Genomic DNA, 13,139 nt, shown 5'->3' with positions numbered 1-13,139 from the left:
TATATCCATGTCATTGCAAATGGCAAGCTATCGTTCTTTTTGATGGCTGAGTAATATTCCATTGTGTGTATACATTGAGATAGATACATACACACAATGGAATATATAGATATATAGAGAGATAGATAGATACACACAATGGAATATATTGAGATAGAATATATATATATGTACACACACACACACACACACACAATGGAATATTACTCAGCCATCAAAAAGAATGATAGCTTGCCATTTGCAATGACATGGATATATATATACATATATATCTCACATCTTCTTTATAGCAGCAATGTCCACAATAGCTAAAATGGGGAAAGAACCCAGATGCCCAATAACTTCTGAAGCAACCTAAATTATTTCACTTTTTCATCTGGAGAAAGTAGCACTATCTTTGCTGCACATCCATCAGCCTTGTGACTCAAGAGTATAGAGATGTGCCAACCCTAACTGTTGTGCCATATTACCAGGTAGCACATGGTACAACGTTTATTCAGTCAACAAATATGTTTTCACTGCCTGCTCTGTGCCAGGTACTCATCTAGGCATGGTAGAATGTAGCTGTAAAAAAGGCAAAAAAAAATCCTTCCCGCCCAAGAAGCTTACATTTTCATGGGGTGGGAGAAGACAATGCATAAATAAACAAAGAAGTAAAATGTATTATAGATCTGGTGGTGGTAAGTCCGTTGGTGAAAAAAGAAGTCAAGAGAAGACATAGGAGATGTTAGAGGTAGGTGTAATTTTAAATGGGTTGGTCAATGGCATCTTCTTTAAAAATATGGCCTTTGGGGGTGCCTGGGTGGTTCAATCAGTTAAGCGTCCAACTCTTGATTTGGGCTCAGGTCATGATCTCAAGGTTGTGAGATCAAGCCCCATGATGGGCTCCACACTCAGCACAGAGTCTGCTTGAGATTCTTTCCTTCTCCCTCTCCCTCTGACTCTGCTCCTCCCCCACTACCCTTGCCCCTCCCCCCACTGCACACTCTTTCTCTAAGATAAATAAATAAATAAATAAAATCTTAAAAATAAGGAAAACCATTTTTCATGTAACAAAAATAAGAATACCTAGCATTTATTGAGTATCCACTCTTCTCAGCACATTACGTATATTAACTCACTTAAGGCTCACAGTCGCTTTTATAAGCTAAGTACTTTTTTATTTCTTGTTACATAGATAGGGATACCAAGCCTCAGAGACAGTAAGAATTTTCCAAAAGTTCTGTAGGCTAGCAGGTGGCATAGCTCTGCAAGCTTGTTCCTAGCTGAGTTTCCTCCCTGGCTCAGACTCCAGCCCGCCAGAGAAAGGCAGGTTCCAGGAAGAAGGCATCAGGGCTCTGCTTCCGACCTTCACCGTCTCCCCTCGCTCAGATCTCCTCTCTGTGATGCCTCATCCTCAGCTGTAGTGACACGGCTGAGCATTTCCATGGGCCACGCCAAAGACAAGGAAGAAAGAGAGTCTTTCCCAGGTCCCTCCTGGGCAGGAGACAGTCTCCCCGGGAGACACCAGCACACTTCCCTTCACAGAGCATAGGCTCACAGTGGTCATGGGCCCATTCTTAAACCAACCACTGCTGAGGGGAAGGGGATGAACAGGTTGAGGTCAAACTAATTCTTTTCAAGGAAAGAAGGGACACTGACAGTTCAAATGCAAAGACTATACCAGTGAGGTAATGAGGGCTGNTAAAAAATTAAATAAATAAAAAATAAAATAAACATGCTAATGACTACTCTATCAGAGTCAAGGCATGACCCGGAAATTAATAGGCTATTTTCCCCAATAACTTCTTCTTTTTTATTTTTTTTTTAGTTTCAGAAGTAGAATTTAGTGATTCATCTATTGCATGTAACACCCAGTACTCATTACATCACGTGCCCTCCTTGATGCCCATCACCCAGTTATCCCTTCCCCCCACCCACCAACCCCCACAACCCCCAGTTTGTTTCCTAGAGTTCAGCATCTCTTATAGTTTGCCTCCCTCTCAATTTTCATCTTATTTTATTTTTCTTTCCCTTCCCCTACATTCATCTGAATTGTTTCTTAAATTCCACGTGAGTGAAATCATATGGTATTTGTATTTCTCTGACTGATTTATTTCACTTAGCATAATACCCTCTAGTCTAATATCCATGTCATTGCAAATGGCAAGCTATCGTTCTTTTTGATGGCTGAGTAATATTCCATTGTGTGTATACATTGAGATAGATACATACACACAATGGAATATATAGATATATAGAGAGATAGNTTTAGTCTAACTAAAGACCATCAAGAAATACTTGTCTATATGCTAAAAAGGAGAGCAGAGAAAGGCCTCGGGCACATTTCTGAAGCCAAACTTGAGTGCAAAAGCAGGAAACATACAACTGGAAATTATTTTGCTATTTATCTAAAGATATTACATGATTATTTCAACAATAACTAATTTTAGAGATGGTGCTTGATAATCCTTACCTGCTCCATTATANAAGAATGATAGCTTGCCATTTGCAATGACATGGATATATATATACATATATATCTCACATCTTCTTTATAGCAGCAATGTCCACAATAGCTAAAATGGGGAAAGAACCCAGATGCCCAATAACTTCTGAAGCAACCTAAATTATTTCACTTTTTCATCTGGAGAAAGTAGCACTATCTTTGCTGCACATCCATCAGCCTTGTGACTCAAGAGTATAGAGATGTGCCAACCCTAACTGTTGTGCCATATTACCAGGTAGCACATGGTACAACGTTTATTCAGTCAACAAATATGTTTTCACTGCCTGCTCTGTGCCAGGTACTCATCTAGGCATGGTAGAATGTAGCTGTAAAAAAGGCAAAAAAAAATCCTTCCCGCCCAAGAAGCTTACATTTTCATGGGGTGGGAGAAGACAATGCATAAATAAACAAAGAAGTAAAATGTATTATAGATCTGGTGGTGGTAAGTCCGTTGGTGAAAAAAGAAGTCAAGAGAAGACATAGGAGATGTTAGAGGTAGGTGTAATTTTAAATGGGTTGGTCAATGGCATCTTCTTTAAAAATATGGCCTTTGGGGGTGCCTGGGTGGTTCAATCAGTTAAGCGTCCAACTCTTGATTTGGGCTCAGGTCATGATCTCAAGGTTGTGAGATCAAGCCCCATGATGGGCTCCACACTCAGCACAGAGTCTGCTTGAGATTCTTTCCTTCTCCCTCTCCCTCTGACTCTGCTCCTCCCCCACTACCCTTGCCCCTCCCCCCACTGCACACTCTTTCTCTAAGATAAATAAATAAATAAATAAAATCTTAAAAATAAGGAAAACCATTTTTCATGTAACAAAAATAAGAATACCTAGCATTTATTGAGTATCCACTCTTCTCAGCACATTACGTATATTAACTCACTTAAGGCTCACAGTCGCTTTTATAAGCTAAGTACTTTTTTATTTCTTGTTACATAGATAGGGATACCAAGCCTCAGAGACAGTAAGAATTTTCCAAAAGTTCTGTAGGCTAGCAGGTGGCATAGCTCTGCAAGCTTGTTCCTAGCTGAGTTTCCTCCCTGGCTCAGACTCCAGCCCGCCAGAGAAAGGCAGGTTCCAGGAAGAAGGCATCAGGGCTCTGCTTCCGACCTTCACCGTCTCCCCTCGCTCAGATCTCCTCTCTGTGATGCCTCATCCTCAGCTGTAGTGACACGGCTGAGCATTTCCATGGGCCACGCCAAAGACAAGGAAGAAAGAGAGTCTTTCCCAGGTCCCTCCTGGGCAGGAGACAGTCTCCCCGGGAGACACCAGCACACTTCCCTTCACAGAGCATAGGCTCACAGTGGTCATGGGCCCATTCTTAAACCAACCACTGCTGAGGGGAAGGGGATGAACAGGTTGAGGTCAAACTAATTCTTTTCAAGGAAAGAAGGGACACTGACAGTTCAAATGCAAAGACTATACCAGTGAGGTAATGAGGGCTGTGCTTATGTTCCTGTCATCATCTGAGGCCCAGAAAGAGAAGAGCAAACATCAAGTCTTTCACAGCTGGGGTGCATGGCTCCTTCTTACTGCCCACCTTGGAGAAACTGAATGTTTGATCTATTTATCCCTTCAGTGGATCTCAGACATGAATCCAGGGGTAGACAGAGAACAAGGTCTCTTAGAAAAGGCCCCAGCTCTGTTTGGGGCATATCTTGAAAATTCTGTTTGCAATCCTCAAGATTTCAATGCTGACCCAACCAGAAGTGTTGATACCAAGAGGGCTGCATTTGTCTCTTTGCTTCTGTTTGTTTGTTTGTTCACTTCGTGTTTCGAAGTAGTTAAATTTCTTGTCAGGTATTTTCCAAAGCTTTTAGTCTAACTAAAGACCATCAAGAAATACTTGTCTATATGCTAAAAAGGAGAGCAGAGAAAGGCCTCGGGCACATTTCTGAAGCCAAACTTGAGTGCAAAAGCAGGAAACATACAACTGGAAATTATTTTGCTATTTATCTAACGATATTACATGATTATTTCAACAATAACTAATTTTAGAGATGGTGCTTGATAATCCTTACCTGCTCCATTATAAAGCCAGCTAAAATGCCTAATCACCCATCCCATTTCATTTGATACTAAACACTGATAGGGAGATTTTTCATCATCAAACAAACTTGGGTTTGAGCCCTGTTGAGCATTTGTCTCCAATCAAACTTACTATCTCCCNAAATTATTTCACTTTTTCATCTGGAGAAAGTAGCACTATCTTTGCTGCACATCCATCAGCCTTGTGACTCAAGAGTATAGAGATGTGCCAACCCTAACTGTTGTGCCATATTACCAGGTAGCACATGGTACAACGTTTATTCAGTCAACAAATATGTTTTCACTGCCTGCTCTGTGCCAGGTACTCATCTAGGCATGGTAGAATGTAGCTGTAAAAAAGGCAAAAAAAAATCCTTCCCGCCCAAGAAGCTTACATTTTCACGGGGTGGGAGAAGACAATGCATAAATAAACAAAGAAGTAAAATGTATTATAGATCTGGTGGTGGTAAGTCCGTTGGTGAAAAAAGAAGTCAAGAGAAGACATAGGAGATGTTAGAGGTAGGTGTAATTTTAAATGGGTTGGTCAATGGCATCTTCTTTAAAAATATGGCCTTTGGGGGTGCCTGGGTGGTTCAATCAGTTAAGCGTCCAACTCTTGATTTGGGCTCAGGTCATGATCTCAAGGTTGTGAGATCAAGCCCCATGATGGGCTCCACACTCAGCACAGAGTCTGCTTGAGATTCTTTCCTTCTCCCTCTCCCTCTGACTCTGCTCCTCCCCCACTACCCTTGCCCCTCCCCCCACTGCACACTCTTTCTCTAAGATAAATAAATAAATAAATAAAATCTTAAAAATAAGGAAAACCATTTTTCATGTAACAAAAATAAGAATACCTAGCATTTATTGAGTATCCACTCTTCTCAGCACATTACGTATATTAACTCACTTAAGGCTCACAGTCGCTTTTATAAGCTAAGTACTTTTTTATTTCTTGTTACATAGATAGGGATACCAAGCCTCAGAGACAGTAAGAATTTTCCAAAAGTTCTGTAGGCTAGCAGGTGGCATAGCTCTGCAAGCTTGTTCCTAGCTGAGTTTCCTCCCTGGCTCAGACTCCAGCCCGCCAGAGAAAGGCAGGTTCCAGGAAGAAGGCATCAGGGCTCTGCTTCCGACCTTCACCGTCTCCCCTCGCTCAGATCTCCTCTCTGTGATGCCTCATCCTCAGCTGTAGTGACACGGCTGAGCATTTCCATGGGCCACGCCAAAGACAAGGAAGAAAGAGAGTCTTTCCCAGGTCCCTCCTGGGCAGGAGACAGTCTCCCCGGGAGACACCAGCACACTTCCCTTCACAGAGCATAGGCTCACAGTGGTCATGGGCCCATTCTTAAACCAACCACTGCTGAGGGGAAGGGGATGAACAGGTTGAGGTCAAACTAATTCTTTTCAAGGAAAGAAGGGACACTGACAGTTCAAATGCAAAGACTATACCAGTGAGGTAATGAGGGCTGTGCTTATGTTCCTGTCATCATCTGAGGCCCAGAAAGAGAAGAGCAAACATCAAGTCTTTCACAGCTGGGGTGCATGGCTCCTTCTTACTGCCCACCTTGGAGAAACTGAATGTTTGATCTATTTATCCCTTCAGTGGATCTCAGACATGAATCCAGGGGTAGACAGAGAACAAGGTCTCTTAGAAAAGGCCCCAGCTCTGTTTGGGGCATATCTTGAAAATTCTGTTTGCAATCCTCAAGATTTCAATGCTGACCCAACCAGAAGTGTTGATACCAAGAGGGCTGCATTTGTCTCTTTGCTTCTGTTTGTTTGTTTGTTCACTTCGTGTTTCGAAGTAGTTAAATTTCTTGTCAGGTATTTTCCAAAGCTTTTAGTCTAACTAAAGACCATCAAGAAATACTTGTCTATATGCTAAAAAGGAGAGCAGAGAAAGGCCTCGGGCACATTTCTGAAGCCAAACTTGAGTGCAAAAGCAGGAAACATACAACTGGAAATTATTTTGCTATTTATCTAACGATATTACATGATTATTTCAACAATAACTAATTTTAGAGATGGTGCTTGATAATCCTTACCTGCTCCATTATAAAGCCAGCTAAAATGCCTAATCACCCATCCCATTTCATTTGATACTAAACACTGATAGGGAGATTTTTCATCATCAAACAAACTTGGGTTTGAGCCCTGTTGAGCATTTGTCTCCAATCAAACTTACTATCTCCCTTCTCAGTTTGGCATGGGAGTATGAGTATTACAAATATCTATATTGTCCCAGCACCCTATAATGGTATTACAATGACAATTTTATTAGGCCCATAAAAATTTTGCAACTTCCCTGCAGCACACTGTAATTTCACCAAGAGTTGTAAAAGGTCTTAAATTATATTTGTGCAAAATTGAGATGAATGGGTTTGAGCATTAATGCATTTCTCATTGTGTAATAGGGACTTTTTCTTCCCTCTGTCTTTGCCAAGTACAGAGAAAATGCTAACCCACTCAACTATTTGTCAACTCCCATTAGAAACATTTAATACTAATAAAATTTATGGATTCAGTTTCCAAAGGATACTGCCAGAAGACGTCACGATTACTACATCAGTACTAAAATACAGCCATTGTTCACCTTATAAAAATCTATATGCAGCCTGACAGGTATAAAATGTAGCTTTGTATGCTGAGTCAGCATCAGAGAGTTTTTNAGATCTGGTGGTGGTAAGTCCGTTGGTGAAAAAAGAAGTCAAGAGAAGACATAGGAGATGTTAGAGGTAGGTGTAATTTTAAATGGGTTGGTCAATGGCGTCTTCTTTAAAAATATGGCCTTTGGGGGTGCCTGGGTGGTTCAATCAGTTAAGCGTCCAACTCTTGATTTGGGCTCAGGTCATGATCTCAAGGTTGTGAGATCAAGCCCCATGATGGGCTCCACACTCAGCACAGAGTCTGCTTGAGATTCTTTCCTTCTCCCTCTCCCTCTGACTCTGCTCCTCCCCCACTACCCTTGCCCCTCCCCGCACTGCACACTCTTTCTCTAAGATAAATAAATAAATAAATAAAATCTTAAAAATAAGGAAAACCATTTTTCATGTAACAAAAATAAGAATACCTAGCATTTATTGAGTATCCACTCTTCTCAGCACATTACGTATATTAACTCACTTAAGGCTCACAGTCGCTTTTATAAGCTAAGTACTTTTTTATTTCTTGTTACATAGATAGGGATACCAAGCCTCAGAGACAGTAAGAATTTTCCAAAAGTTCTGTAGGCTAGCAGGTGGCATAGCTCTGCAAGCTTGTTCCTAGCTGAGTTTCCTCCCTGGCTCAGACTCCAGCCCGCCAGAGAAAGGCAGGTTCCAGGAAGAAGGCATCAGGGCTCTGCTTCCGACCTTCACCGTCTCTCCTCGCTCAGATCTCCTCTCTGTGATGCCTCATCCTCAGCTGTAGTGACACGGCTGAGCATTTCCATGGGCCACGCCAAAGACAAGGAAGAAAGAGAGTCTTTCCCAGGTCCCTCCTGGGCAGGAGACAGTCTCCCCGGGAGACACCAGCACACTTCCCTTCACAGAGCATAGGCTCACAGTGGTCATGGGCCCATTCTTAAACCAACCACTGCTGAGGGGAAGGGGATGAACAGGTTGAGGTCAAACTAATTCTTTTCAAGGAAAGAAGGGACACTGACAGTTCAAATGCAAAGACTATACCAGTGAGGTAATGAGGGCTGTGCTTATGTTCCTGTCATCATCTGAGGCCCAGAAAGAGAAGAGCAAACATCAAGTCTTTCACAGCTGGGGTGCATGGCTCCTTCTTACTGCCCACCTTGGAGAAACTGAATGTTTGATCTATTTATCCCTTCAGTGGATCTCAGACATGAATCCAGGGGTAGACAGAGAACAAGGTCTCTTAGAAAAGGCCCCAGCTCTGTTTGGGGCATATCTTGAAAATTCTGTTTGCAATCCTCAAGATTTCAATGCTGACCCAACCAGAAGTGTTGATACCAAGAGGGCTGCATTTGTCTCTTTGCTTCTGTTTGTTTGTTCACTTCGTGTTTCGAAGTAGTTAAATTTCTTGTCAGGTATTTTCCAAAGCTTTTAGTCTAACTAAAGACCATCAAGAAATACTTGTCTATATGCTAAAAAGGAGAGCAGAGAAAGGCCTCGGGCACATTTCTGAAGCCAAACTTGAGTGCAAAAGCAGGAAACATACAACTGGAAATTATTTTGCTATTTATCTAAAGATATTACATGATTATTTCAACAATAACTAATTTTAGAGATGGTGCTTGATAATCCTTACCTGCTCCATTATAAAGCCAGCTAAAATGCCTAATCACCCATCCCATTTCATTTGATACTAAACACTGATAGGGAGATTTTTCATTATCAAACAAACTTGGGTTTGAGCCCTGTTGAGCATTTGTCTCCAATCAAACTTACTATCTCCCTTCTCAGTTTGGCATGGGAGTATGAGTATTACAAATATCTATATTGTCCCAGCACCCTATAATGGTATTACAATGACAATTTTATTAGGCCCATAAAAATTTTGCAACTTCCCTGCAGCACACTGTAATTTCACCAAGAGTTGTAAAAGGTCTTAAATTATATTTGTGCAAAATTGAGATGAATGGGTTTGAGCATTAATGCATTTCTCATTGTGTAATAGGGACTTTTTCTTCCCTCTGTCTTTGCCAAGTACAGAGAAAATGCTAACCCACTCAACTATTTGTCAACTCCCATTAGAAACATTTAATACTAATAAAATTTATGGATTCAGTTTCCAAAGGATACTGCCAGAAGACGTCACGATTACTACATCAGTACTAAAATACAGCCATTGTTCACCTTATAAAAATCTATATGCAGCCTGACAGGTATAAAATGTAGCTTTGTATGCTGAGTCAGCATCAGAGAGTTTTTTTGGTTGAAGTACAGTTCATGAAATAAAAGTAAATGTGTTCTCAAGTCAGTGAGGAAAGATTGATCTGAGAACATTCCCCCAATAAATATGAAACTGACAGACCATGATGCCTATGCCCTTTCTCTACAGAAAAAAAAAAAAATAATAATAAAAAAGCAGGATTCAATAGACTCTGTAGGTAGGAAATAGGCTCCTTCATTTTAAAGATTTTATGCGGGGGGGGGGCACCTGGGTGGCTCAGTCTTAAGCGTCTGCCTTCGGCTCAGGGCGTGATCCCAACATTCTGGGATCGAGCCCCACATCAGGCTCCTCCGCTGGGAGCCTGCTTCTCCCTCTCCCACTCCCCCTGCATGTGTTCCCTCTCTCGCTGGCTGTCCCTCTCTGTCAAATAAATAAATAAATAAAATCTTAAAAAAAAAATAAAGATTTTATGTGGGCACACTCATCAACGTAAGTAACAGCATGCGAAATACAAATTTTAAGCCAAGTGTCAGTTACCTTTCAAATAGGAAAATTGTGCTGACAGGCCCTTTGGTTTGCATTTCTAGAAGTCATACTGGCTTTGCATATGTCTGTACTTGTGCCCGCTGTCCTTAGCGGGGCCTGATCCTTCAAGCCGCAGCTAATGGTCCCCTCCTACACCCCCCGCATGTATCACTTTCTTTTTTTTTTTTTTTTTAAGATTTTTATTTATTTATTTGACAGAGAGAGACAGCCAGCGAGAGAGGGAGCACAAGCAGGGGGAGTGAGAGAGAAAGAAGCTTGCTCCCAGCCGAGGAGCCTGATGTGGGGCTCGATCCCACAACACCGGGATCACGCCCTGAGCCAAAGGCAGACGCTTAACGACTGAGCCACCCAGGCGCCCCTTTATCACTTTCTAATTTGTACCATAGTTACTCGTGTGCAAGCTTTCTCATTCCTGCAGCATGTGATCTCCTTGTTTTATGCATTTTTTATCTTCAGCTGAGCCACAATGACTTGCAGATGGTAGGTGTTTATCACGTATGTGCTGAATTAACAAATGACAAAGAGGAACGAATGAGGTGTCCGTCGCACAAGCTAAGTACTCTGCAACCCCTGGAACTAACCAGTTCGTGGAAGTAAGGAATTTACCACCGTGAGGTCGCCGTAAATATCAGTGTGTGTTCGGCTAAGTGGTGAGGACACGGAAGAGCACAAGACAGCGGGCAGGAAGCTACGGTGAGTGCACCCCTGCAGACACACGCTTTCCAAGGGGCAACTGGCCTGGGTAATTGGAAGAGAATACGGTTTCTCATCCTCAACTTCCATATCGGTTCTTTTAAAAAGGTGTCTGCTTAAGGAAATGTCTGGAATTGAGATTTCCTGCCAGTTCTCCCTTCCGCTGGCTGACAAAGGACAGACGTCCTTCTGAAGCTGAACAGTGTGCGGTGTGTTGTCCTGAGGTGGAAACCCCCCACCCCTGGCCTGGCGAACAGACCATTTGAAATACTGGCGTTGGTGAGGGCTTCTGTGTCCATCAAAGGCACTGTAAACCGGTGAGAGGGCTTCCCGTATTTCTGCGTCTTACGCATACACTTATAAAGGCAAAATGTGGCAATCAGACACAAGGTATTATCTACCCATCTGAGATGTTCTGCGTTTAGATATGTTTTAGAGTGGAACAGCAAATGGGATAAAGGCTTTTATTAAATGACTTTGTCTTTTCTATCTTCCCACTCTTTTCAAAAAATGCATTGGTTATGATATATATGGTATTAACATATCAATAAATATATATATAAACATATATATAAATATAAACATATATATAAAACAGCTGTACGTTTTTAATACCCAGACACAAACTCATGACAAGGTTTCATGCTTTACTCACACACCTTAAAATAAGAATTCAGAAGGGAAATAGTTATCAGAAGGAAATGAATGAACACATTTATTTGAATTGAAATATGAAGTTAGGCTTTTTTAGAGTTAATCTGATTTGGAGATTCTGACAAGGACTGAGATGTCCAAAAGAGTATACAGAAGACAGTTTTCCAAAATTAATAAAACTACACATGCAACTCAAAGGTCTTGATAAAAGTACATTTGAATTTGTGATAGGACAAAATAAGCTTACCTAAAAATATTATATGGGAAAAAAGAGGTATATTTAAGTTCACATTATGTTTAGTCTTCTAACATCTTCTAAATATATTAGATTAAATCGGTGCCTCTAAGTGAAAGAGCAACAGGTAGAATTAATAATCTTGATAAAAAAATTTTTTTGAGGGGCTTCTGGATAGCTTAGTCCATTAAGCATCTGCCTTCGGGTCAGGTCATGGTCCTGCTTGGTGGAAACCCTGCTTCTCCTCTCCCTCTGCTGTCCCCCTGCTTGTGCTCTCTTGCTCTTTCTCTGTCATTTAAATATTTTTTTTAATTTCTTTTTTGAGTGGAGATACACTTCAAAAACTAAATATGGAAAAGGATCAAATTGAATTACCATATGATGAGTTCTTAAAAATACTTTTTGATGATAGATCTTTTATGTGACTTTCAGCACTTAATTCAAAAGGAATTCACCCCCATCTAATTTATTATGTGAACAAGATATCTCATGCTAGATCTATCAACAGGAAAAATAGAAGTAGCACTGATGCCAAATTTCATTTCAATCTGACGATAAAGAGAACAAATTGAAAATTGAAGATTTTCTATCATTAAGAAAATGCACTTCCCATAAAATTTTGTATTACTGTAGTGAGTAATAATTATGAATTGTCATATTATAAATAATTATAAAATTGTGATATGATCATTTTTATTGCCTAAGCACTAATAATGAATGTGATGATTCAATCCAGCAGAAATTGTTTCCAACATTGACCCTTATGATCACAAAAAATGTAAATTAAAAATTAAAATTAAACACTTTGAATGTATAATGTTGCTAAGAAGAATGATAGGGTGCTCAATAAATTACTTTCAATCATGAAACAATTATTAAACGAGGATAAAATTCTGTGAGGGAAATGAACTAAAATGTAAGTTGAAGGGAAATACAACAATGTAAAATTTCCAACTGTTATAATAGGGATTATTTATCTATTTTTAAGTAGATGATGGTAGAGTCACATTGCNGAAGTCTGGTCCATCCATTCGATCACACTTTACCCTGCCATCTCTGGACCAGTCCCTACGCCAGATGCCGAGGATATAAAGTTAACAGGACAGAAATGTTACTCTAACAGAGCTTCACAAGCTGGTGGGTGAACTTTCCAGCATAAACTGCGCTGACCAGGAAACAGCCTAGGTTCGGCTGTCTAAATGGACTTACAGGATTTCTATAATATGGATTCTTTTTGAGCAATGTTCTATGTCTTCAAAAGATGGCAAAATTTGTAGCATGAGCCATGGTCATAGCAGCATTATCCACAATAGCCAAAATGTGGAAACCACCCCAACATTCATCTGTGAGTGAATGCATAAACAAAAGGTGGTCTATACCTACAGTGGAATATTATTCAGCCTTGAAAAAGGAATAAAATTCTGATACATGCTCAAGACACACTAACTGCAATAAGCCAGACACAAAAGGACAAATACTGTATCATTCCACGTATACAAGGTCCCGAGAGTAGTCAAATTCATACAGACAGAAAGTAGAGTGGTGGTTCCCAGGGTCTCAGGGTAGGGGGTGGAGGAGGAATGGGAGTTCATGCTCAGGGGCTTGAAAGTTTCAGTGGAGGCAGATGAAACCGTCTGGAAGTGGATGGTGGTG

The 13,139-nt window shown here is 40.7% G+C and overlaps 1 long non-coding RNA gene across 2 annotated transcripts in view; it reads left to right on the top strand.

The window, feature by feature from the left end:
• Positions 1-10,429: 10,429 nt before the first annotated feature.
• The window catches only part of LOC109489756, a 22,434-nt gene continuing 19,724 nt past the window's right edge, over positions 10,430-13,139 (top strand). The window contains exons 1-2 of one of the 2 annotated variants that reach the window (XR_004627390.1): positions 10,430-10,597; positions 10,706-10,914. This is a non-coding gene — a long non-coding RNA (uncharacterized LOC109489756). Of the gene's footprint in view, positions 10,598-10,705; positions 10,988-13,139 lie in introns of both variants that reach the window. The other variant, XR_004627389.1, reaches the window with a different exon arrangement.

Source organism: Ailuropoda melanoleuca, chromosome 8, assembly GCF_002007445.2.
Source record: "Ailuropoda melanoleuca isolate Jingjing chromosome 8, ASM200744v2, whole genome shotgun sequence".
NCBI classification, from domain to species: Eukaryota; Metazoa; Chordata; class Mammalia; order Carnivora; family Ursidae; genus Ailuropoda; species Ailuropoda melanoleuca.
This window is presented reverse-complemented; position numbering and strand designations above follow the sequence as displayed.